Raw genomic sequence first — 25,322 nt, 5'->3', positions numbered from 1 at the left:
TTTGGAAATATTTTGTGGGGATCAGACCTTCCTTAATACAGTTTGAATCTGCACCTGAGTCAAAGAGTGCGATGGTGTCGAGAACGAAATCTTTAACGACAATTCGGATATGAACACGATATTTCATAAAAGAGAATACATTTATTATTCTCAATATTTCTTTTCCCTAATTTTCATTAGAAATTTCTTTTTCTTGTTTTTTAAAAAAATCGCTTTGGTCTAAAAGAGGATCAAGCTCTTCATCATCATACTCTTCTTGTTGCATTATTTGCGAGAGAATGAGTTGATGATTGTCTTGATTTCTTTTGATTTCATGTATTTCCCTTTTTAGGTTGGTAACCTCATTTCTGGAGATCCTGGATGGTTATAGGACGAATAACTTGTTTTTCTAATTTTTTGAAAATGGGTTTGACGTCATATTTATTACTGAGGACCAGATTTTTGGGTTTTTTTCTCCTTTTGTAAAGATCTTTTTAATTTCAAAAGGAAGTCTTTCTTTTGTTCTAGGTTGTCAATAGCCTCAATAGCATCAAATAAGAGATCTTGATCTTTGGATAAAACACTAATTTGTTTGACATCTGAATCTGAGGATGATTCAATGTCATCGACTTGGATGTTATTGATATCATCCGAAGATTCTGGGTCAGAATCATCATCTGAATTTTCTATCAAAAGATTATTAATCTGTTCCTCAATCAGAGGATCAAGGTTTAGATTATTAATCTTTCCTTTCAACCAACAGTATTTGCTAATATATCCTAGTTTCTTAAATGTATAGCAAATAATGGTGTTTTTTGTGGGTGGTTTTGGAAATTCTTTTGGAAACCTTTTCCATTTTTAGGTTTTTGAAAACTTTTTCCAGATCTTCTGAAATTCTTTTCAGGATTAGGTTTAAAAACTTTTCGATTAGATGGTCTTTTAGATTTCCTTGGATGACAAGCAGGAAGACCAAATTGTTCCTCGAAAGTTCCCAGATCGATACGATTTTGGGTTTTCTCATGAGCAAGTTGTCTTTGGATTTTATCATCTTGACAAATCTTTAGAGCAACTTTTTGGATGAAAGAAATGAGTTGACCATAACTTAACTCGTCATAGGGTATTATCCCGTCTGGGGTTAAGCTACGAATTTTGTCCCTTACTTTATCTCCCAGGGATTTGGGGAGTCCAGCAAGGAATTTTTCTTTCCAGAAAGGTTGTTGACTGTCTTCTCTAGTATAGACCCTAGTAAGAAAGGTGTCCTTATACCATCAAAAGTCAGACAACGTTTTCATCTGAGATTGGAAAGCAGTTCAGCAGATCGGTCTTTCCAAAGAGATGGGTCACCTATGAAGTGGTTTGCTGTGGTAAAGATTAAGGTGTTAACAGCATCAGGGATAGGTTCCCGTCGTCTCCAATGATGGGTTCATTTTGGTCATTGACTTTTATGGCAGAAAAGATTGAGTGTTTTTGGGTATCAGAAAAGTAGTTATCCTACCAGCCTTTGAGTTGACCACTGAATCCAGAAGCAATAACATTAGCTATTGCTTCTTCGGAGGTTTCATGAGCAGCTTGATAGGTTGTGTCTACTATTGTCATATGCTGGAGTATACTCATGATGTTATATTCGGTTTTGCTGTCTATATTCCATTCATGGACATTATTGGTGATGAAGCTGACAAAACCTAGTTCTCTTTCTTCGAGAGCTAGATCCGGTGTAGAAACACAATTATAATCGTACGCAGAGGGTTTGGTTAAACCTTTCCACTTGGTTATAGAGTTGGTCATAATTGGGCTGACCCTGAGGGATGATTTGCCAGAATCATCACTTTGATCTGAGGAAGATTCATTTGAAAAATGCCCCTTCTGAATTTCAAAAGATCATGAACGACATTTTCAATCCATACTCAAACTTCGCAATCGTTTATATTGATGATGTCTTAATCTTTTCCCAAATTTTGGATGAACATTTCAAGCGTGTTAAAACTTTTATGTACATCATCCAAAGAAACGGACTTGCTGTCTCTAAATCAAAAATTGTTCTTTTCCAGACAAAAATCCGTTTTCTTGGTCATATGATTTTCCAAGGAACAATAACTCCAATTGAAAGATCAATTTTGTTTGCAGAAAAGTTTCCAGATTATATCCTTGATAAACCTCAACTCCAGAGGTTCCTAGGATGTCTCAATTGTGTCTCAGATTTCATCCCAAATCTTAACAATCTCATTAAGCCTCTCCATGATAGGCTTAAGAAAAATCCTCCACCATGGACAGACAAACATTCTGATATTATCAAATTTCTTAAAACCAAAATCCGCAATCTTCCTTGTCTTTATCTACCCGTCCCTCATGCATTCAAGATAGTGGAAACAGATGCATCTGATTTAGGATATGGGGGTATCCTAAAACAAAAATTACATGATAAAGAATGTATCATCGTATTTACATCCAAACATTGGAATAGTACTCAACAAAACTATTCCACAATCAAAAAGGAATATTTAGCCATCGTTTTATGCATCACAAAATTTCAATCTGACCTACTCAATCAAAAGTTTTTAGTTCGTGTTGATTGCAAATCAGCTAAAGAAGTTTTACAAAATAATGTTAAGAATCTTGCATCAAAACAAATTTTTGCCAGATGGCAAGCAATCTTAAGTGTCTTTGATTTTGATATTGAGCACATCAAGGGTAACTCAAACTCTCTTCTTGACTTTCTCACACGTGAATATTTGTAGGGACACAAACAAGGACAAGATGCCTAAAAAGGCAACTTTAGCCTCTATAAGAGGCAGAGGCATTCGCCTAGCCCTACCAGGGCCAACTAAAAGATCAGGGTCAAGCACCCCAACTGGGTCATCTACCCAACATCCTACCCCTATAACCCAAGAGCCAACTAAGTCATCTATTCAGATCACAAAAAATATTGTTGAGTCATCTACTCAACCCTCAAGTAGCTAAACAGCCAAACAAACAAAGACAGATTATGCCCTGCCAATCCAAACCTTGTTGGCCTTACAAGATGCAGGCCTTTCCAAACTCCATAAAAAATCCTGGGCTGACATATGTAACAGCTCATATGAGGATGAAATAGACCTAACCAAGCTTATATCACAAATGGCAGCTCAAAAAACCATTTGTAATGACCCAAAAGGTAAAACAATTACCCAAGCAAAACTACCCCAATCAATCCAAACCCAGCACGTAAACACCCAACCAAAACAATAATCCACATATGTTTCAAAAAATAAGTTCTCATCTGTCCTCTTAATGGAACCAGAATTCTGGGAAAAATCAGCTTTCAAGGCAATCCCTAAAATCTTTCCACTAGGATTCCATTTTAGACCAACATCCATAAACAAGAACAGACGATTTATGAATTCATACTCGTAGACTTAGATTCGGTCTCGATAAAACACTACAAAGACCCCAAAGATACAGCCAACATAACTCATTCAACCATTCAAATCCAAAAGGTACTTACCCCTACCCAATTTGGAAAAAACCCAAACAATACTAAGAAATTTTTCCAACCTTTTGACCCAATAGGATATTCTTATTGGGATTATGTGGACACCTGGATAAGAGTATTTTGGTTACGAAATAATCAGAACAGACATTCCTGGCTCATCTACTTCAAGAAAAATACTACTTATCTCTTTCCAAATTGGTTTACCAAATGGTTTTATTACTTTGGCCTTTTACCAGAGATCTTGCCCCCACTTGCCAATGAGGGGATCAAAATTTTTATCAAAAAATTTGATCAACAGGAAACAAGCATTCCCGCAGATCTTCAATTTTTCTCTGCCTTCTCACTGGCCTGGGTATTCTCTTGGCAGTACAGGTATGGCAAACAAGAATACCCAAAGGCACCACCGATGCTTCAAAGAAATGCCTATGTCAAATGGTGGTCTCAGTTCGATGCAACCATGGCTCATCCAGACAAGGTTCGAAAATGGTTCAACGAACACCCCAAGTTCACCAAACCATTTGGCCATGAAGAGTCAATATTCCTCAACCAGAAAGCCCAAATTACTGCAGGCCTCGCAGGAGCCCAATCCAAGGAAACATTAGCAAAACACCTCCAACAAATCATGCAGATGACTGAAGAAGATAAAGCACAGAAAGAAGATCCTACTTCGTTAGCAGAGTCCTCAAGTGATTATAATCAAAATGAAGATGATTGCTTTGGGATCAACCTAGGGGAGGATTAGATTCTAATCTCAAAATTTATGAAAATCAAAATTGTATCCACTTGTACTGTAGAAATAGTACTGGTTAACATAACATGTACTGTAGAAACAGTAAAATATCAAATTATAAAAGGAGGCCTCATTCCCATTAGGAGGCACCCTTCAGTTTTACAAACATAGAGAGAAATTAGTGAGAGATGCTCTGACAAATCCCTTGTAAGCTCTCCAGCTCTTCTTCTTCCCTCTTCTTTGTTTTCCAATCATTCAATAAAACTTTTATTCAATTCTTCATTTTCGTGTTTTCATATTTACATTTCTGCATCTGCATATATGTGCGGACTACTGCCACATCTAACACCATACTAACCTGCATATGCGTGCGGACTACCGCCGTATCTAACTTCATATTAACTTTCTTGTTCTTGCATCCGCATTCATCTGACACCTTCATTTTCTTCCAACGCCCTCTTCCCCTTTCTGTCCTTGATATATATTTATATATAGTATAGGCTGAGCTTGGATAGGAGTTTGTATGGGTAAAGGTTGACCCATTTGTTGTAAAGTTATCATATTTTGTATATGAAGATAATGCAATCTTCGAACCTGATGAATCCTTTTATTCTTAATATTTTCTTTTAGGCTTTTTACGGATCTTACTGCTTTAATATTTTTTGACAATCTTCTAATCTTGATCATTTTTTATTTAATTTTTCTATTTCTTGATTTAATTCAAAAGATTCAGATATTATTTCTATGGATCTTCTTGCTAATGCTAATACTCTAATTTTCATATTTCTTCTAAGTAACTTTAAAGATTAAAGCCTTTTATGCAATATTGACATTATATAAAGAAAATAAAATATTATAATAATAAAGAGATTTAAAGGATGAATAATGCTTACAAAAATGGACTTGTACTATTATTGCTTGCAAAGTTGATACAATTCTTGAAGATGATTACAAGTATTTGGAGAATATATGAAGTAAGAAGATATAAGAGTAGAGAGGTTTCTTGAGCTTTCAAGTATTTGATGCCCTTGAATGAGTGAGGCCCTTGGTATTTATAGACCCCAAATAGTTACTATTTGGGTACTATTTGCCGACAGTACTATTTGCTTTTTCTGTTTGCCGACATTTACTGTTTTGCCGACATTTACTGTTTTCTTTTACTATTTGCCGACACTTACTATTTACTTTTTACTTTTACTTTTTACTTTTTCCCCTTTTTTTACTAATATCATTTTTCTCTATGATTGGGCTTTTACATTGATTTTACATACAATTCTTACTACATTTCAAATGGATCTTGAGAGTCTTGATAGTAATGAGATGGGCTGGACTGGACTTCCTCGTCTTCTCCAAGAGGTACTATTTGTATTGCTTGTAAAGAGCTTTGGATATCTTCCTCTGAGGTTGCGCCGCTAGGGCTGCCATAATTTGTCGCTTCTGTGCTAAGAATTGAGTCTCTTTTTTATAAGCTATTTGTTCATTGGTGGTGCTTGAGGCTGTTATTGCTGGACGCTTTTGTGATGTTGTTAACCATTGATCAATAGCTGCTCTTCTTAGTAAATTTATATCATATTTGTTCCACCATTTTATTTTTATTACTCTTACTAAATATTGTATGCTTGGAGATTCTTCATATGCTGCTAAATCATATTCCCATGTCATAATCCAGCTTATTCCCATGGCTGCTATGAATGAAATAAATTTGTATTCTTGTAAAAATGATTACTTGCTTTTAAAATATTCATACGCCATACTGGCTTCTTTTGGGAAGAAAGCTTCCATTGGTCCAAAATTCTGGAATCATGCTTGGAACCATTTGGGAAATTGTAATGATATCCCCTTTCTAAACCAAATGAACCAAGAATGGGGACTTGGTGATAGAAATAACATATGATTCCAGGCTACTTGGTAATCATAGTAGGTATAGTTCTGGGGTTTGAATTTTAGTGAGAAACTCTTAGACTGATATGGAGGTATTTCCCACTCTTGTAAAGATAATATTTTTAAGATTTTTATCTTTGAATAAATAGGCTGTTTGGTGTTCGAATCCCTATAATGGGTTAATTCAATTGATCCAGTGTCTACTAATATGAATTCATAGATTTTTTGGGTTTTTTGTGGGTTAATAGGAATATAATAGAAAGTATTTGGGAAAATAGTCTTATATAGGGTTTTCCAATCTTTTTTTAACCACTCTTTTTCGATGGTTAATATTTTTATAGGATTAGGTTTTTCATAGTAAGGAAATTGTTCTTTCAAGGGTCGAGTGTTATAGAGGTCAGATGGTTGTAATAATGTGAATTTATTATTGGTAGTAATTAAAGGGCTCTTAGAAGGTGATAACGATGATGGTGCGGCTTTTAGAACCTGTGACATTGTCATAGGTCTTAAAGATAATTGTTTTGCTGGTACAACAATAATAGGTAATTTTGTTTCTTTTATTTGGTCAAAAGATTGACCGTAATCTTCACTGGAGGCTGCTTTTTGTTCCATTCTTTCCCTGCAAAAATTCTCTAGTAAGAAAGTCATGGAGTAAATTTAGTTCTCCTTTTATATGTTCAATAGTAAAATCGAAACATGATAAAATAGGTTGCTATCTTGCAAAAATTTGTTTTGAAACCAAATTTTTGACATCATTTTCTAAAACATTTGGGGCTGCTTTACAATCAGTTCTTGTTAAAAAGGTTTTATTAAATAAATCTTCTTGAAATTTTGAAACACATAATACTGTAGCAAGTATTTCTTTTTTTTGGAACCAGGCTCAAAAGAATTATCCAACAGTCAAAAAAGAAATACTTGCCATAGTATTATGTGTTTCAAAATTTCAAGAAGATTTATTTAATAAAACCTTCTTAATAAGAACTGATTGTAAAGCAGCCCTAAATATTTTAGAAAATAATGTCAAAAATTTGGTTTCAAAACAAATATTTGCAAGATAGCAACCTATTTTATCATGTTTCGATTTTACTATTGAACTTATAAAAGGAGAACTAAATTTACTCCCTGACTTTCTTACTAGAGAATTTTTGCAGGGAAAGAATGGAACAAAAAGCTGCCTCCAGTGAAGATTACGGTCAATCTTTTGACCAAATAAAAGAAACAAAATTACCTATTATTGTTGTACCAGCAAAACAATTATCTTTAAGACCTATGACAATGTCACAGGTTCTAAAAGCCGCACCATCATCGTCATCACCTTCTAAGAGCCCTTTAATTACTACCAATAATAAATTCACATTATTACAACCATCTGACCTCTATAACACTCCACTCCTGAAAGAACAATTTCCTTACTATGAAAAACCCAATCCTATAAAAATATTAACTATCGAAAAAGAGTGGTTCAAAAAAGATAGGAAAACTCTATATAAGACTATTTTCCCAAATACTTTCCATTATATTCCTATTAACCCACAAAAAACCCAAAAATTCTATGAATTCATATTAGTAGACACCGGATCAATTGAATTAACCCATTATAGGGATTCGAACACCAAACAGCCTATTTATTCAAAGATAAAAATCATAAAAATATTATCTTTACAAGAGTGGGAAATACCTCCATATCAGTCTAAGAGTTTCTCACTAAAATTCGAACCCCAGAACTATACTTACTATGATTACCAAGAAACCTGGAATCATATGTTATTTCTATCACCAAGTCCCCATTCTTGGTTTATTTGGTTTAGAAAGGGGATATCATTACAATTTCCCAAATGGTTCCAAGCATGGTTCCAAAATTTTAGACCAATGGAAGCTTTCTTCCCAAAAGAATCCAGTATGGCGTATGAATATTTTAAAAGTAAGTCATCATTTTTACAAGAATACAAATTCATTTCATTCATAGCAGCCATGGGAATAAGCTGGATTATGACATGGGAATATGATTTAGCAGCATATGAAGAATCTCCAAGCATACAATATTTAGTAAGAGTAATAAAAATAAAATGGTAGAACAAATATGATATAAATTTACTAAGAAGAGCAGCTATTGATCAATGGTTAACAACATCACAAAAGCGTCCAGCAATAACAGCCTCAAGCACCACCAATGAACAAATAGCTTATAAAAAAAAGAGACTCAATTCTTAGCACAGAAGCAACAAATTATGGCAGCCCTAGCGGCAGCAACCTCAGAGGAAGATATCCAAAGCTCTCTACAAGCAATACAAACAGTACCTCTTGGAGAAGACGAGGAAGTCCAGTCCAGTCCAGGCCTGCTCATTACTATCAAGACTCTCAAGATCCATTTGAAATGTAGTAAGAATTGTATGTAAAATCAATGTAAAAGCCCAATTATAAAGAAAAATGATCATAGTAAAAAAAAAGGGGAAAAATGTAAAAAGTAAAAAGTAAAAAGTAAAAAGTAAATAGTAAGTGTCGGCAAATAGTAAAAGCAAACAGTAAATGTCGACAAAATAGTAAATGTCGGCAAACAGTAAAAGCAAATAGTACTGTCGGCAAATAGTACCCAAATAGTAACCATTTGGGGTCTATAAATATCAAAGACCTCACTCATTCAAGGGCATCAAATACTTGAAAGCTCAAGAAACCTCTCTACTCTTATATCTTCTTACTCCATATATTCTCCAAATACCTGTAATCATCTTCAAGAATTGTATCAATTTGCAAGTAATAATAGTACAAGTCCATTTCTGTAAGCATTATTCATCCTTTAAATCTCTTTATTATTATAATATTTTATTTTCTTTATATAATGTCAATATTGTATAAAACTTTAAAGTTACTTAGAAGAAATATAAAAATTAGAGTTTAAGCATTAGCAAGAAGATACATAGAAATAATAGCTGAATCTTCTGAATTAAATCAAGAAATAGAAAAATTAAATAAAAAATAATCAAGATTAGAAGATTGTCAAAAAATCTTAAAGCAGTGAGATCCGTAAAGAGCCTAAAAGAAAACATTAAGAATAAAAGGATTCATCAGGTTCGAAGATTGCATTATCTTCATGGACAAAATATGATAACTTTACAACAAATGGGTCAACCTTTACCCATACAAACTCCTATCCAAGCTCAGCCTAGACCCCAAATGGTTACTATTTGGGTACTATTTGCCAACAGTACTATTTGCTTTTACTGTTTACTGACATTTACTGTTTTGCCGACATTTACTATTTGCTTTTACTATTTGCCAACACTTACTATTTACTTTTTACTTTTTACTTTTTACTTTTTCCCCCTTTTTTTTACTAAGATCATTTTTCTTTATGATTGGGCTTTTACATTGATTTTACATACAATTCTTACTACATTTCAAATGGATCTTGAGAGTCTTGATAGTAATGAGCTGGGCTGCACTGGACTTCCTCGTCTTCTCCAAGAGGTACTGTTTGTATTGCTTGTAGAGAGCTTTGGGTATCTTTCTCTGAGGTTGCTACCGCTAGGGCTGCCATAATTTGTCTCTTCTGTGCTAAGAATTGAGTCTCTTTTTTATATACTATTTGTTCATTGGTGGTACTTGAGGCTGTTATTGCTGGACGCTTTTGTGATGTTAACCATTGATCAATAGCTGCTCTTCTTAGTAAATTTATATCATATTTGTTCCACCATTTTATTTTTATTACTCTTACTAAATATTGTATGCTTGGAGATTCTTCATATCCTGCTGAATCATATTTCCAAGTCATAATCCAGCTTATTCCCATGGCTGCTATGAATAAAATAAATTTGTATTCTTGTAAAAATGATGACTTATTTTTTAAATATTCATACGTCATACTGGCTTCTTTTGGGAAGAAAGCTTCTATTGGTCCAAAATTCTAGAACCATGTATGGAACCATTTGGGAAATTGTAATGATATCCCCTTTCTAAATCAAATGAACCAAGAATGGAGACTTGGTGATAGAAATAACATATGATTCCAGGCTTCTTGGTAATTATAGTAGGTATAGTTCTGGGGTTCGAATTTTAGTGAGAAACTCTTAGACTAATATGGAGGTATTTCTCACTCTTGTAAAGATAATATTTTTATGATTTTTATCTTTGAATAAATAGGCTGTTTGGTGTTCGAATCCCTATAATGGGTTAATTCAATTGATCCGGTGTCTACTAATATGAATTCATAGAATTTTTGGGTTTTTTTGTGGGTTAATAGGAATATAATGGAAAGTATTTGGGAAAATAGTCTTATATAAGGTTTTCCTATCTTTTTTGAACCACTCTTTTTCGATGGTTAATTTTTTTATAGGATTGGGTTTTTCATAGTAAGGAAATTGTTCTTTCAGGGATTGAGTGTTATAGAGGTCAGATGGTTGTAATAATGTGAATTTATTATTGGTAGTAATTAAAGGGCTCTTAGAAGGTGACGACGATGATGGTGCGACTTGTAAACCCCGCTAAAATCGGTAAATTATTAGTTAATATATTGAATTTTAATTAGGAAAGTTAAAAATACAAAACTAATATTGAAATAGGATAGAGCTCGTCGAAACGAAAATTTTGATACCAATTTCGATAATTTGGCCCAAAATCGGACCGGAAGGGCCGAACCGGTTGAACCGGGGCCCAAACCGGACCCATGGGTTCAACCGGGCCCCTAACATAAATGAAGCAGCAGCTTCATCTTCTCCATTTCACCACAGCAACGAAAAACACAGCAAGGGGGAGAAGAGAAGAAACCTAACCCTCACCATTCCTTCCAACTACCATAACTTCCTCATCCGGGCTCCGATTGCCGCACCGTTCGCGGCCACGCGCTCAGCGCGTCGAGCTCTACCTTTCTATCCAAACAATTTCTCTGGTAAGCCTTCTATTGAGTTCAGAATCTCTATCCCTCTTTCTTTGGTAAACTTGAAAACCTATAGTGAATCTTGTCTAATTTTTGTGTTCTAGGTTCAAGTTAGATTCCGGAACTTGTGGGCTCAAGCTATTGAGCATATGGGTATGGTAAGAACACCCTAACCCTAGCTCAATCTTGTTTTTGGTAATAGAGAACTGAATTGGAACATATATATGTGTATTAGGTGTAGTTTAAGAGGGTGTTTATGCATTGAACTTGAATTTGGATTACTTGGAGCTTTGTTGGTGACAAGGCTTGCTTTGGGGCTGTTTGATTGAGCTTGGAGGGGCTGTGATTTTATGTTGAGAAGCTGCCTTGGGTGAATTAAGTGATCGGCCAAGGTATGGTTTAAGTTTCGCACGTTTAATATTTACGGTGTTGTGAAAACTCAGGTTAGAGGAACCATAGAATAAGTTGGATTGTTTGTTGTATTTAATGATTAGCCTTGTAATGTTGTTAGAATAGATTTGTTAGTGAATTTATATATTAGAATTATGAGGTGTGAAAGCTATTAATAGTGTGCTCTTATATTTATTTATGATGGATTAGAATTGGTGTTTGTTAATAAGGATGTAGAGTTGTGTTGTGGTGGTATTGTATATGCTGTAACTAATTATGTAATGATCGGAATTGCATGAGACCAAGTTTGGGCTAAACTTGGGAATATAAGGAACTAAACTGGAAATTTTGGGACTTTTTTGTTAAATATACAATTTATGGCAAATTTTTAAAGTTAGGTTGTTAAATCTGTCCAGCAGCAGAAAAGATCAAACAGGCAGCAACTTGTTTGTCTTGCTGCGACTTTTACGAGTTGAGTCTTGGAGCGAAACCAATTTTGTTATAAAATTTGATTAACTTTCTTTAGTTCTCTAAAATTTCAGAATTTTAAGAGTTGAGGATTGGGAGCTGTGAATTTTTGAATATTGGTGGTCAAAACTAAAAAGAAACAGATTTCAGCAAGCTATGCATCAACTTCCAATGCTTGTAACTCTTAGAATTAAATAGAAATTGGGTTGCAACCAAGACACACTTGTTTTTAGATGAGCTAGGGGTTCTCAAATCAAAATTTAGCTTAATTGGAGTTTTGTAATAAAAGTTATTCCAATTGAAAGGTACTAAGCTTGTTGGTTTTTAAAACAGATTTTGTCTCATTTTTACTTAACTTCCAGGTAATGTAACTTTTTCATTAAAAATGGTATTGACTCAGAACCAATTGAGAAAGAAACCTGGATGAGTAAATTTTAACTACATTAATTTTCAAAGTCATTGGATTTAACTTGGATTTTATATTGAATTTTGAATATCACATGCTGCTGCTGTTTTTCTGGTTTTATGCACTGCAGAGCAGTCACGGTTTTTCCTTTATTCCTGAGGCTAGAAAAATCAGAAAATTATGATATTTAGTTTGTTAGAAAGCTTATTTCAATATGAACGCCTGGACATAAAGTTTGTGCAATTCCGAGTTCATTTGCTATATTAAAAATAGAAAAGAAAATAGAGTGTCGAGGATGTCTTAGTGATAGTCATGAGTTCGAGAAGTTAAAGTTCAATCCTCGTGTGATGTGATTGATTTAATGTTAGAGTTGGGTTGATTTTAAGATTATTCGATATTAAGAAGGATGAGAAGAGTTTGATAAAAAGTTTGGTCAGGACCCGGAAAGGGTAATCAAGTTGAATTATAAGGGAATGACGATGAAAAATGTGAAAGGGAGGTTGTTAATAAAAGGAGTTAATATGCCATGGCTTGATGAATGATTAAATAATGATTATGACTATGAAATGGCTTATGAATAATGCTATCTGAGATACGAGTTCCCTGGGTAAGAGCCGTGGCTCGCCACCACGTGTTCCAGGTTGAATCTCGATACTCTGTTGACCCTACGTCGTAAGGGTGACCGGGCACGTATAAATTCCCGGGTATGGATAGCCCCCATTGAGTGATTATATGATGATTGAATGTGAACTCTATGCATAGACTCTTGGGGATGCGCGACGGGGGACAGTCTAAGGTTTTCGGACTTGTCGGGTTGGCTGGATAACCGACAGATGGGCCCCATCAGCCATAGGACAGGCATGCATCATATGCATTTGTTTGTATTGATTGCTATGCATTTTTTTGGGTATGCCTAATTGATATATATTACCTGCTATTTGTTATACTTGTTATTTGTACTATTTGATCATTACTTGTGCGTGAACTTGTTTGGTTGCTTGTTTCTGTTACATTCTGAATGATGAAAGGATGGAGAAAACGGAGGAAATGGTTTGATGTTAGGTTAAGCTTGAACTTGAGTAAGTTAGGCAGATTTAGAATACCTTCCCCTGTTTATGGCTTCTGTTTAGTACTTAAGTTGGTTAATTGAATAACGGAGTTCTAGGATTGCCTATGGCATTCTCAGGACCGTATTTCTTATACGCGTGGCACTTTTACCATGCTGAGAACCTCCGGTTCTCATTCCATATTGTATTGTTGTTTCTCAGATGCAGGTCGAGAGGCTCCTCGCTAGGCGTCTGGATTCTGGAAAGCGAAGTAGTCCTTGGGTATATTTTGGTTTCTATTTGTATATATGTATGTATATGTGTAGCTTACTCTCCAAGTAACTTATGTATGCTGCTCCTCTTAGAGGTTGAGGGAGAGATAGGAGTTTACTTTGGTATTTTGGTATATTTTGGGGACACTTATGTATGTTTATATGTATATATGTATCCTCCGGCCAGCCTTAGCTTCGCAGGCTGAGTCAGAGGCTAGTTATGTTGTTCCTTGGCTTTTCTTTATCCCTTCGTTTATTGTTTTATCATGTTCCTATTAGGTTTCTTAGCACGCAAGTAATCCTATTCCTTGAGCGTTGCGCTTTTTATTTTGCGATTTTTGTTTACCCGCTCTGTTTCAAGGCTCCTAGTATATTATTTCTTTCAGTATTATATGTATATCCTTACTATTAAAGGTCTGTAATACCACACTACCTCTGTTCTATGACTTAAGCATAAAACACTGTGTAGTAGGGTGTTACATTATGGTATCAGAGCTGTTCGTTCCTATAGAGCCTGAGGACGGACTGATTGTGCTTTTGTGCATTCTCTGTGTATGTGTTTATGTGCTATTAGGATATCTAATTGATGTATGTGGCATAAACGTTCCTGAGCATGCATTTGGGACTTAAAGCACTGAACTTGCGATATTGAGACTGATCAACTTGATATCACCTGTTTGGTGTGTATAGGGACCAGATGTCTACTCGCGGACGCGGACGCGGGCGAGGTAGAGGCCGAATAGGCAATGCCATGCCTGAGGCATCAGGAAACACTCCTAATCCTATAGACTTCATGGCTGCATTAGGCAATATGGCAGCAGCAATGCAAGCAACAGCTGAAGCCCTGGGAAATCAAATTAATAATGGAAATAATGGCAATAATGGTGAGAATGGTCCTATGTCACTGCATTCCTTCCTGAAGGTTCACCCTCCAACTTTCAGAGGGACCTCGAATCCGACTGATGCTGATAATTGGATACAGGCCATTGAGCGAGCATTACAGGCTCAACAGGTTCCGGATGAGCAGTGGGTTGAGTTTGGGACCTATCAGTTGCATGGTGAAGCTCAGCACTGGTGGCAGGGCATGAGGCGCATTTTGCAACCTGATGGGATTGTGATATCTTGGGAGTTGTTCCGAGATGAATTCTATAAAAAATATTTCCCCACTTCAGTTAGAAATGCCAGAGAACTCGAACTCCTTCAGCTTAAACAGGGACAGATGACCATCACTGAGTATACCAGTAAGTTTGAGGAATTGTGCCGCTTCTCACGCATCTGTCAGGGAGCTCCTGAGGACTTTGCTGAGTGGAAATGCATAAAGTATGAAGGAGGCCTTAGGAGTGACATTCAGAGCTTTGTGGCGCCTATGCAGATTCGGGTGTTTTCTGAGTTGGTAAATAGGAGCAGGGTGGCAGAGGATTGTGTTAGAAGGGCTGCAGCAGAAAAAGGGGGTATGAGGATGCCATTCCAGAGGACCACAGGGAGAAATTTTGCACCCAGAGGCAGACAGTTCAAGCGTGGTAGCTTTGTTCCTCAGAATAATCAGGGGCAAGGCAACTCCAGGAGGCCTAATACCAATGCTAATCAGGGAAGGAGACAGGGTAAGCAGCCACAGCAGGATATGAGTTGCCACAGATGTGGAAAGTATCATTCAGGACAATGTAGGTTTGGGACTGGAGTCTGTTACTCCTGTGGGCAGCCGGGACACTTGGCTAGTGGTTGCCCCGAGAAGAAGAGATATGAGACAGGCAGGGTGCAGCAACCAGGAAGGGTATACACTACTTCTTCTATAGGCGCTGAGGGGTCAGAGGCATTGATCCGAGGTAAATGTGAGATGGCGGGTAAAACTTTGAATGCTTTGTTTGATTCTGGAGCTTCACATACTTTTATTGCATTTGAGAAGGCTGATAAGCTAGGATTGAAAATAGTAGTACTGGGGTATGATTTAAAGGTATATAATGCTACCCACGAGGCTATGGTGACTAGATTAGGGTGCCCCCAAGTTCCTTTTCGAGTACAAGGGCGTGATTTCGTGCATAACTTAATTTGTTTGACGATGACTGGTCTTGATCTCATTCTGGGATTGGACTGGTTATCCAAGAACCGCGTTCTATTAGATTGCTCGGCGAAAACAGTGTATTTCATGCCTGAAGACACTGAAGGGCCGGTTGTAGTGAATAACTACTACTTGAATTCCATGATGGTGAACTGTTCTGGGGCTGAATGTCAGGGGATATTGTTGCTAGCTGCGGGTGTTTCGGGTGATGATCAAGATTTGGAACAAATCCCAGTTGTGTGTGAGTTTCCGGAGGTGTTCCCTGATGATATTGATGAATTTCCACCGAAACGGGAAGTTGAGTTTGCTATTGATTTAGTACCTGGGGCCGGACCAATCTCGAGTGCTCCTTACAGGATGTCGCCTCTAGAAATGGCCGAATTGAAGTCTCAACTGGAGGATCTGTTGGGTAAGAATTTTATCCGACCAAGTGTATCTCCGTGGGGTGCGCCAGTATTATTGGTGAAGAAGAAAGATGGAACCATGCGCTTATGTGTTGACTATAGGCAGCTGAATAAGGTTACAGTGAAGAATAAATATCCGCTGCCAAGGATTGATGACCTGATGGACCAATTACAGGGAGCTGGCGTGTTCTCCAAGATTGATCTACGATCCGGATACCACCAGATAAGGGTTAGAGATGAGGATATCCCAAAGACTGCCTTCAGAACGCGCTATGGCCACTATGAATATACCGTGATGTCCTTCGGACTAACTAACGCTCCGGCGATATTCATGGATTACATGAACAGAATTTTCCATCCATATCTGGATAAGTTTGTTGTTGTGTTTATTGACGACATTCTTATCTATTCTAAGACTGAGGATGAGCATGCTGAACACTTGCGAACAGTGCTACAAATTCTGAAGGATAGGAAGTTGTATGCCAAGCTATCCAAGTGTGAGTTCTGGAAGTCTGAGGTGAAATTTCTTGGCCATGTGGTAAGTAAACAAGGAATAGCAGTGGATCCCGCTAAGGTTGAGGCGGTGATGAATTGGGAGCGGCCAACTTCAGTGACGGAAATCAGGAGTTTCTTAGGCTTGGCGGGTTATTATCGAAGGTTCATTAAAGGGTTTTCACAGCTCTCTTTACCCTTAACGAAGCTGACCAGGAAGGATGTTCCTTTTGTGTGGACTCCCGAGTGTGAGGAGAGTTTCCTTGCCTTAAAGCAGATATTGACTACCGCCCCTGTACTAGTGTTGCCTGAGCCGAGAGAACCATTCGAGGTGTACTGTGATGCATCCTTGAAAGGTTTAGGATGCGTGTTGATGCAGCATCATAAGGTTGTAGCTTATGCCTCACGTCAATTAAGACCTCATGAAAGAAACTATCCGACTCATGATTTGGAACTTGCAGCCGTTGTCTTTGCCTTGAAGATTTGGAGGCATTATCTCTATGGAGTGAAATTTCAAGTCTTCTCGGACCATAAGAGTCTGAAGTACCTGTTTGAACAAAAAGAATTGAATATGCGTCAGAGGAGGTGGATGGAACTTCTGAAGGATTATGACTTCGAGCTAAACTATCATCCGGGAAAGGCGAATGTAGTGGCGGATGCCTTGAGTAGAAAATCCCTATGTGCTGCTTGGATGATGCTGAGAGAGGAAGAGTTGTTGAGAGCCTTCGAAGGATTGAAATTGGGAATCAGAGAAGAGTTTGGGACTTTATGCTTAAGCCAATTACAGATCTCAAGCGAATTCAAGGCTGAACTGATAAAGGCTCATCAGAACGACCAAGAATTGTATAAGATTTTGCCGGCGATTGAGAAAGGCAAGCAATGGAGAGTGTCAGAAGATAGAGATGGATTGTGGAGGTTCAAGGGCCGGATAATTGTGCCAGATGTTGGGGATTTGCGACATAACATATTGAAGGAAGCTCATAAGAGCGGGTTCTCCATTCATCCTGGAAGCACTAAGATGTACCAAGACTTAAAAACGATGTTCTGGTGGCCAGGAATGAAAAATGATGTGGCGTTACATGTTTCTAAATGCCTAACTTGTCAGAAAGTTAAGATCGAACACCAAAAGCCAGCAGGAACCCTTCAACCTTTGGAGATTCCACAGTGGAAATGGGAGAGCATTGCTATGGATTTTGTTTTGGGCTTACCAAGGACTCGGACCGGTTGTGATGCTATTTGGGTGGTTATAGACCGATTGACCAAATCAGCTCATTTTCTGCCTATTCGGATAAGTTGTTCTATGGAGGAGTTGGCGCGCTTATATATAAAGGAGATTGTGAGGTTACATGGCGTACCTTCCACCATTGTATCGGATAGAGATCCTCGCTTTACATCACGGTTCTGGGGTGCATTTCAACGAGCTTTTGGCACTCAATTGAGCTTAAGCACTGCCTATCATCCTCAGACGGATGGCCAATCAGAAAGAACAATCCAAACCTTGGAAGACATGTTAAGAGCTTGTGTTTTGGATCAACCGGCGAGCTGGGATCGATATATGCCTTTGGTAGAATTTGCTTATAACAATAGCTATCATGCAAGTATTGGAATGGCTCCATATGAGGCTTTGTATGGAAGAAAATGCCAGTCTCCATTATGTTGGTACGAAGCAGGAGAAAAGAGCTTGATAGGACCTGAAATGGTAAGTGAAACCACTGAGCAAATAAAGAGAATTCGGAGTCGAATGCTTGAAGCTCAAAGCCGTCAGAAGAGCTATGCAGACCGAAGACGGAAGCCTCTAGAATTTGAGGAAGGAGAGTACGTCTTCTTGAAGGTTACTCCAACCACTGGAATAGGGAGGTCCATCAAAACCAAGAAGTTAAATCCCCGTTACATTGGACCGTTTGAAATCCTGAAGAGAATTGGACCAGTGGCGTATAGGATCGCGTTACCACCACATCTTTCGAACCTGCATGACGTGTTCCATGTATCGCAGCTTCGTAAATACACTTTTGATCCTAGTCATGTCCTAGAACCGGAATCAGTCCAAGTGAGAGAAGACCTGACGCTTCCAGTAACTCCGGTTAGGATTGATGATACCAGCACCAAACGTCTCCGCGGAAAGGAAGTTTCTTTGGTGAAAGTAGCTTGGAGTCGGGCAGGTATTGAAGAACATACCTGGGAGCTTGAATCAGAGATGCGAAAGGACTACCCACACCTCTTTTCAGGTAACTCCCTCTGAATTTTGAGGACAAAATTCCTAATTAGGTGGGTAGGATGTAAACCCCGCTAAAATCGGTAAATTATTAGTTAATATATTGAATTTTAATTAGGAAAGTTAAAAATACAAAACTAATATTGAAATAGGATAGAGCTCGTCGAAACGAAAATTTTGATACCAATTTCGATAATTTGGCCCAAAATCGGACCGGAAGGGCCGAACCGGTTGAACCGGGGCCCAAACCGGACCCATGGGTTCAACCGGGCCCCTAACATAAATGAAGCAGCAGCTTCATCTTCTCCATTTCACCACAGCAACGAAAAACACAGCAAGGGGGAGAAGAGAAGAAACCTAACCCTCACCATTCCTTCCAACTACCATAACTTCCTCATCCGGGCTCCGATTGCCGCACCGTTCGCGGCCACGCGCTCAGCGCGTCGAGCTCTACCTTTCTATCCAAACAATTTCTCTGGTAAGCCTTCTATTGAGTTCAGAATCTCTATCCCTCTTTCTTTGGTAAACTTGAAAACCTATAGTGAATCTTGTCTAATTTTTGTGTTCTAGGTTCAAGTTAGATTCCGGAACTTGTGGGCTCAAGCTATTGAGCATATGGGTATGGTAAGAACACCCTAACCCTAGCTCAATCTTGTTTTTGGTAATAGAGAACTGAATTGGAACATATATATGTGTATTAGGTGTAGTTTAAGAGGGTGTTTATGCATTGAACTTGAATTTGGATTACTTGGAGCTTTGTTGGTGACAAGGCTTGCTTTGGGGCTGTTTGATTGAGCTTGGAGGGGCTGTGATTTTATGTTGAGAAGCTGCCTTGGGTGAATTAAGTGATCGGCCAAGGTATGGTTTAAGTTTCGCACGTTTAATATTTACGGTGTTGTGAAAACTCAGGTTAGAGGAACCATAGAATAAGTTGGATTGTTTGTTGTATTTAATGATTAGCCTTGTAATGTTGTTAGAATAGATTTGTTAGTGAATTTATATATTAGAATTATGAGGTGTGAAAGCTATTAATAGTGTGCTCTTATATTTATTTATGATGGATTAGAATTGGTGTTTGTTAATAAGGATGTAGAGTTGTGTTGTGGTGGTATTGTATATGCTGTAACTAATTATGTAATGATCGGAATTGCATGAGACCAAGTTTGGGCTAAACTTGGGAATATAAGGAACTAAACTGGAAATTTTGGGACTTTTTTGTTAAATATACAATTTATGGCAAATTTTTAAAGTTAGGTTGTTAAATCTGTCCAGCAGCAGAAAAGATCAAACAGGCAGCAACTTGTTTGTCTTGCTGCGACTTTTACGAGTTGAGTCTTGGAGCGAAACCAATTTTGTTATAAAATTTGATTAACTTTCTTTAGTTCTCTAAAATTTCAGAATTTTAAGAGTTGAGGATTGGGAGCTGTGAATTTTTGAATATTGGTGGTCAAAACTAAAAAGAAACAGATTTCAGCAAGCTATGCATCAACTTCCAATGCTTGTAACTCTTAGAATTAAATAGAAATTGGGTTGCAACCAAGACACACTTGTTTTTAGATGAGCTAGGGGTTCTCAAATCAAAATTTAGCTTAATTGGAGTTTTGTAATAAAAGTTATTCCAATTGAAAGGTACTAAGCTTGTTGGTTTTTAAAACAGATTTTGTCTCATTTTTACTTAACTTCCAGGTAATGTAACTTTTTCATTAAAAATGGTATTGACTCAGAACCAATTGAGAAAGAAACCTGGATGAGTAAATTTTAACTACATTAATTTTCAAAGTCATTGGATTTAACTTGGATTTTATATTGAATTTTGAATATCACATGCTGCTGCTGTTTTTCTGGTTTTATGCACTGCAGAGCAGTCACGGTTTTTCCTTTATTCCTGAGGCTAGAAAAATCAGAAAATTATGATATTTAGTTTGTTAGAAAGCTTATTTCAATATGAACGCCTGGACATAAAGTTTGTGCAATTCCGAGTTCATTTGCTATATTAAAAATAGAAAAGAAAATAGAGTGTCGAGGATGTCTTAGTGATAGTCATGAGTTCGAGAAGTTAAAGTTCAATCCTCGTGTGATGTGATTGATTTAATGTTAGAGTTGGGTTGATTTTAAGATTATTCGATATTAAGAAGGATGAGAAGAGTTTGATAAAAAGTTTGGTCAGGACCCGGAAAGGGTAATCAAGTTGAATTATAAGGGAATGACGATGAAAAATGTGAAAGGGAGGTTGTTAATAAAAGGAGTTAATATGCCATGGCTTGATGAATGATTAAATAATGATTATGACTATGAAATGGCTTATGAATAATGCTATCTGAGATACGAGTTCCCTGGGTAAGAGCCGTGGCTCGCCACCACGTGTTCCAGGTTGAATCTCGATACTCTGTTGACCCTACGTCGTAAGGGTGACCGGGCACGTATAAATTCCCGGGTATGGATAGCCCCCATTGAGTGATTATATGATGATTGAATGTGAACTCTATGCATAGACTCTTGGGGATGCGCGACGGGGGACAGTCTAAGGTTTTCGGACTTGTCGGGTTGGCTGGATAACCGACAGATGGGCCCCATCAGCCATAGGACAGGCATGCATCATATGCATTTGTTTGTATTGATTGCTATGCATTTTTTTGGGTATGCCTAATTGATATATATTACCTGCTATTTGTTATACTTGTTATTTGTACTATTTGATCATTACTTGTGCGTGAACTTGTTTGGTTGCTTGTTTCTGTTACATTCTGAATGATGAAAGGATGGAGAAAACGGAGGAAATGGTTTGATGTTAGGTTAAGCTTGAACTTGAGTAAGTTAGGCAGATTTAGAATACCTTCCCCTGTTTATGGCTTCTGTTTAGTACTTAAGTTGGTTAATTGAATAACGGAGTTCTAGGATTGCCTATGGCATTCTCAGGACCGTATTTCTTATACGCGTGGCACTTTTACCATGCTGAGAACCTCCGGTTCTCATTCCATATTGTATTGTTGTTTCTCAGATGCAGGTCGAGAGGCTCCTCGCTAGGCGTCTGGATTCTGGAAAGCGAAGTAGTCCTTGGGTATATTTTGGTTTCTATTTGTATATATGTATGTATATGTGTAGCTTACTCTCCAAGTAACTTATGTATGCTGCTCCTCTTAGAGGTTGAGGGAGAGATAGGAGTTTACTTTGGTATTTTGGTATATTTTGGGGACACTTATGTATGTTTATATGTATATATGTATCCTCCGGCCAGCCTTAGCTTCGCAGGCTGAGTCAGAGGCTAGTTATGTTGTTCCTTGGCTTTTCTTTATCCCTTCGTTTATTGTTTTATCATGTTCCTATTAGGTTTCTTAGCACGCAAGTAATCCTATTCCTTGAGCGTTGCGCTTTTTATTTTGCGATTTTTGTTTACCCGCTCTGTTTCAAGGCTCCTAGTATATTATTTCTTTCAGTATTATATGTATATCCTTACTATTAAAGGTCTGTAATACCACACTACCTCTGTTCTATGACTTAAGCATAAAACACTGTGTAGTAGGGTGTTACACGACTTTTAGAACCTGTGACATTGTCATAGGTCTTAAAGATAATTGTTTTTCTAGTACAACAGTAATAGGTAATTTTGTTTCTTTTATTTGGTCAAAAGGTTGACCATAATCTTCACTGGAGGCTACTTTTTGTTTCATTCTTTTCCTGCAAAAATTCTCTAGTAAGAAAGTCAGGGAGTGAATTTAGTTCTCCTTTTATATGTTCAATAGTAAAATCGAAACATGATAAAATAGATTTCCATCTTGCAAATATTTGTTTTGAAACCAAATTTTTGACATCATTTTCTAAAACATTTCGGGCTGCTTTACAATCAGTTCTTATTAAGAAGGTTTTATTAAATAAATCTTCTTGAAATTTTGAAACACATAAATACTGTGGCAAGTATTTCTTTTTTGACTGTTGGGTAATTCTTTTGAGCCTGGTTCCAAATTCCTGAATGATATTTTACTATTTGTTCTTTTGAGCTATTATGAGGTATTTATTTAAGAATTCCTCCATATCCTAATTCTGATGCAACTATTTCTACAATTAATTTAGCCGATGGGTCTAGTATACTTATACAAGGTATTTCTTTTATTGCATTTTTTATCTTTATTATTATAGAAGTCATTTCTTTTGTCCGTGGAGGTGGATTTTTTCTTAATCTCTTATAAAGAGGTTCGCATGTAACTCTGATTCCAGGTAAGAATTGTGCTACATAATTTAAACATCCCAAAAACCTTTGTAGTTGTTTTTTGTCAGTTATTTTATTTGAAAATTTATCTGCAAATTCAATAGCTCTTTTAATAGGTACTATAGTTCCTTGATAAATTTCATATCCTAAAAACCTTACTTTAGTTGTAAAAATTTTCATTTTCTTTTCTGATAAAACTAATCCTTGTTCTTTTATAATATCCATAAATTTTTCTAGATGATATATATGCTGCTTTACTCCTTTTCAGTATACTAATACGTCATCAAGATATACTATAGTAAATTTTATATGCGGGTAAAATATATTATTCATTATTTATTGGAATTCGCTTGGAGCATTTTTTAATCCTTGAGGCATTACATTCTATTCATAATGTCCAAAGGGTACTATAAAAGCTGTTTTATATCTATCTTCCTCTTTTACTGCGATTTGATAATATCCTTATTTTAAATCAAATTTTGAAAAGATATTTGCTTTATTTAATCTTTTAATTAAATCACTTTTATTTGGTAGGGGATACCTAATCCATTTTAATACCTTGTTTAGAGGTTTATAATTAATAACTAATCTTGGAGCACCTCTTTCTATTTCAGATGCTTTTATCACATAGAAGCCTGTACAGCTCCAAGGTGATTTTGAAGGCCTTATTAGTCCCTTATCCAAATATTCTTGTATTTATTTTTTACAATATTCTAGATACACTTTGTTCATATGTATCGGTTTTGCCTTTGTTGGTATATTTTTTCATTAAACCCATCTTCATATGGTAAAGATATTTCATGTAATTTTTTATTCTGAAAAGCTGTGGGGTTTAGACTACATAATTCTTTCTTAATTTTTTCTTCAATTGCTTTTATTTTATCACACACACACACACACACACACATATATATATATATATATATATATATATATATATATATATGATACCAGTTGGCCCTTGAAAAGGGATATAGAAGGGAAAAGGGGAAGAAGGTGGCAAAAGCAAAAGCAGTTGGCCCTTGAAAAGGGATATAGAAGGGAAAAGGGGAAGAAGGTGGCAAAAGCAAAAGTAAGAAAAATGAATGCAGATGCAAGAACAAGGAAATAAATATGAAGTTAGATGCGGCGGTAGTCCGCACGCATATGCAGGATAGGTATGACGTTAGATGTGGTGGTAGTCCGCACACATATGCAGATACAGAAAAGTAAATATGAAAACACAAAAATGAAGAACTCAAGTTTTATTGAATGATTGGAAAAGAAAGATGAAGGAAGAAGAAGAGCTGGAGAGCTTACAAGGGAACTCTCAGAGCTTCTCTCACTAACTTCTCTCTATGTGTTTCTAAACTAAAGGGTGCCTTACAACGAGAACAAGGCCTCCTTTTATAATTGAAGATACTACTGTGTCTACAGTACAGGTGAAGATGACCGTACTATTTCTACAGTACAGGTTGATATGATTTTGAATTTAGTGATTACATAAATTTTGAAATTAAAGGCTAATCCTCTTCGAGGTCAATTCCAAAGCAGTCATCTTCATTTTGATTATAACCGCTTGAGGATTCTGCTGGCGAAGTAGGATTTTCTTTGTGTTTTTCATCTTCTTCGATCATCTGCATGATTTGCTGAAGGTGTTTTGCCAAGGATTCTTTTGATTGAGCTCCTGCAAGGGCTGCAGCTATTTGAGCTTTCGGATTAAGAAACGAAGCTGTTTCTGGATCTGAAATCTTCTGACTGTGTGCATTATTTTTGAACCATTCTCTGACCTTATCTAGATAGGCCATTGATGAATCAAATTGAGACCACCATTTTACATAACCATGCCTTTGTAGGATTGGAAGTGATTTGCAGTGGTCTGATTTTGCATATTTGTATTGCCAGGAAAATACCCATGCTAGTGAAAAATTTGAGAAAAATTTTATCATTTACAGGAATACATGATTCCTGGCTGTTACATTTTGATTGAAAAAGTTTATACCCTTCATCTGTTGGTGAGGGTAGAATTTCAAGGATTGGCTCAAAGAAGTCCCACCATTGGTAGAACCAATTTGGAAAAACATAATTGGTTTTTCTTTTAAAATAGATTAACCATCAATGTTTGTACTGAGTATTTTGAAACCAAAATACTTTAGTCCAGGCTTCCATGTAGTCCCAATAATTAAAACCTATTGGGTCATAATTTTGAGAAAATTTTTGAATTTTGTTTAGGTTGTTCCCAAATTGTTTTGGGACAAAATTCTGAGGATTTGGATAGTTGAATGGGTTATAAATTCAGGATTGGTTTTATCCTTGTAATATTTAATCATGTATTCCTGTAATATTAAAATTTTTCTCAAATTTTTCACTAGTATGGGTATTTTCCTAGCAATACAAATATGCAAAATCAGACCACTGTAAATCACTTCCAATCCTACAAAAGCATGGTTACGTAAAATGGTGG

At 36.7% G+C, this 25,322-nt stretch overlaps 1 long non-coding RNA gene across 1 annotated transcript in view; it reads right to left on the bottom strand.

Moving 5' to 3' along the window:
- Nucleotides 1–7,999: 7,999 nt before the first annotated feature.
- The window catches only part of LOC112797310 (uncharacterized), a 25,981-nt gene continuing 8,658 nt past the window's right edge, over nucleotides 8,000–25,322 (bottom strand). Inside the window, exon 5 of the long non-coding RNA XR_011881387.1 lies at nucleotides 8,000–8,775. This is a non-coding gene — a long non-coding RNA (uncharacterized lncRNA). The remainder of the gene's footprint in view (nucleotides 8,776–25,322) is intronic.

Source organism: Arachis hypogaea, chromosome 4, assembly GCF_003086295.3.
Source record: "Arachis hypogaea cultivar Tifrunner chromosome 4, arahy.Tifrunner.gnm2.J5K5, whole genome shotgun sequence".
NCBI lineage: Eukaryota > Viridiplantae > Streptophyta > Magnoliopsida > Fabales > Fabaceae > Arachis > Arachis hypogaea.
The sequence above is the reverse complement of the archived record's forward strand: the minus strand, read 5'-3'. Positions and strand labels throughout refer to the sequence as shown.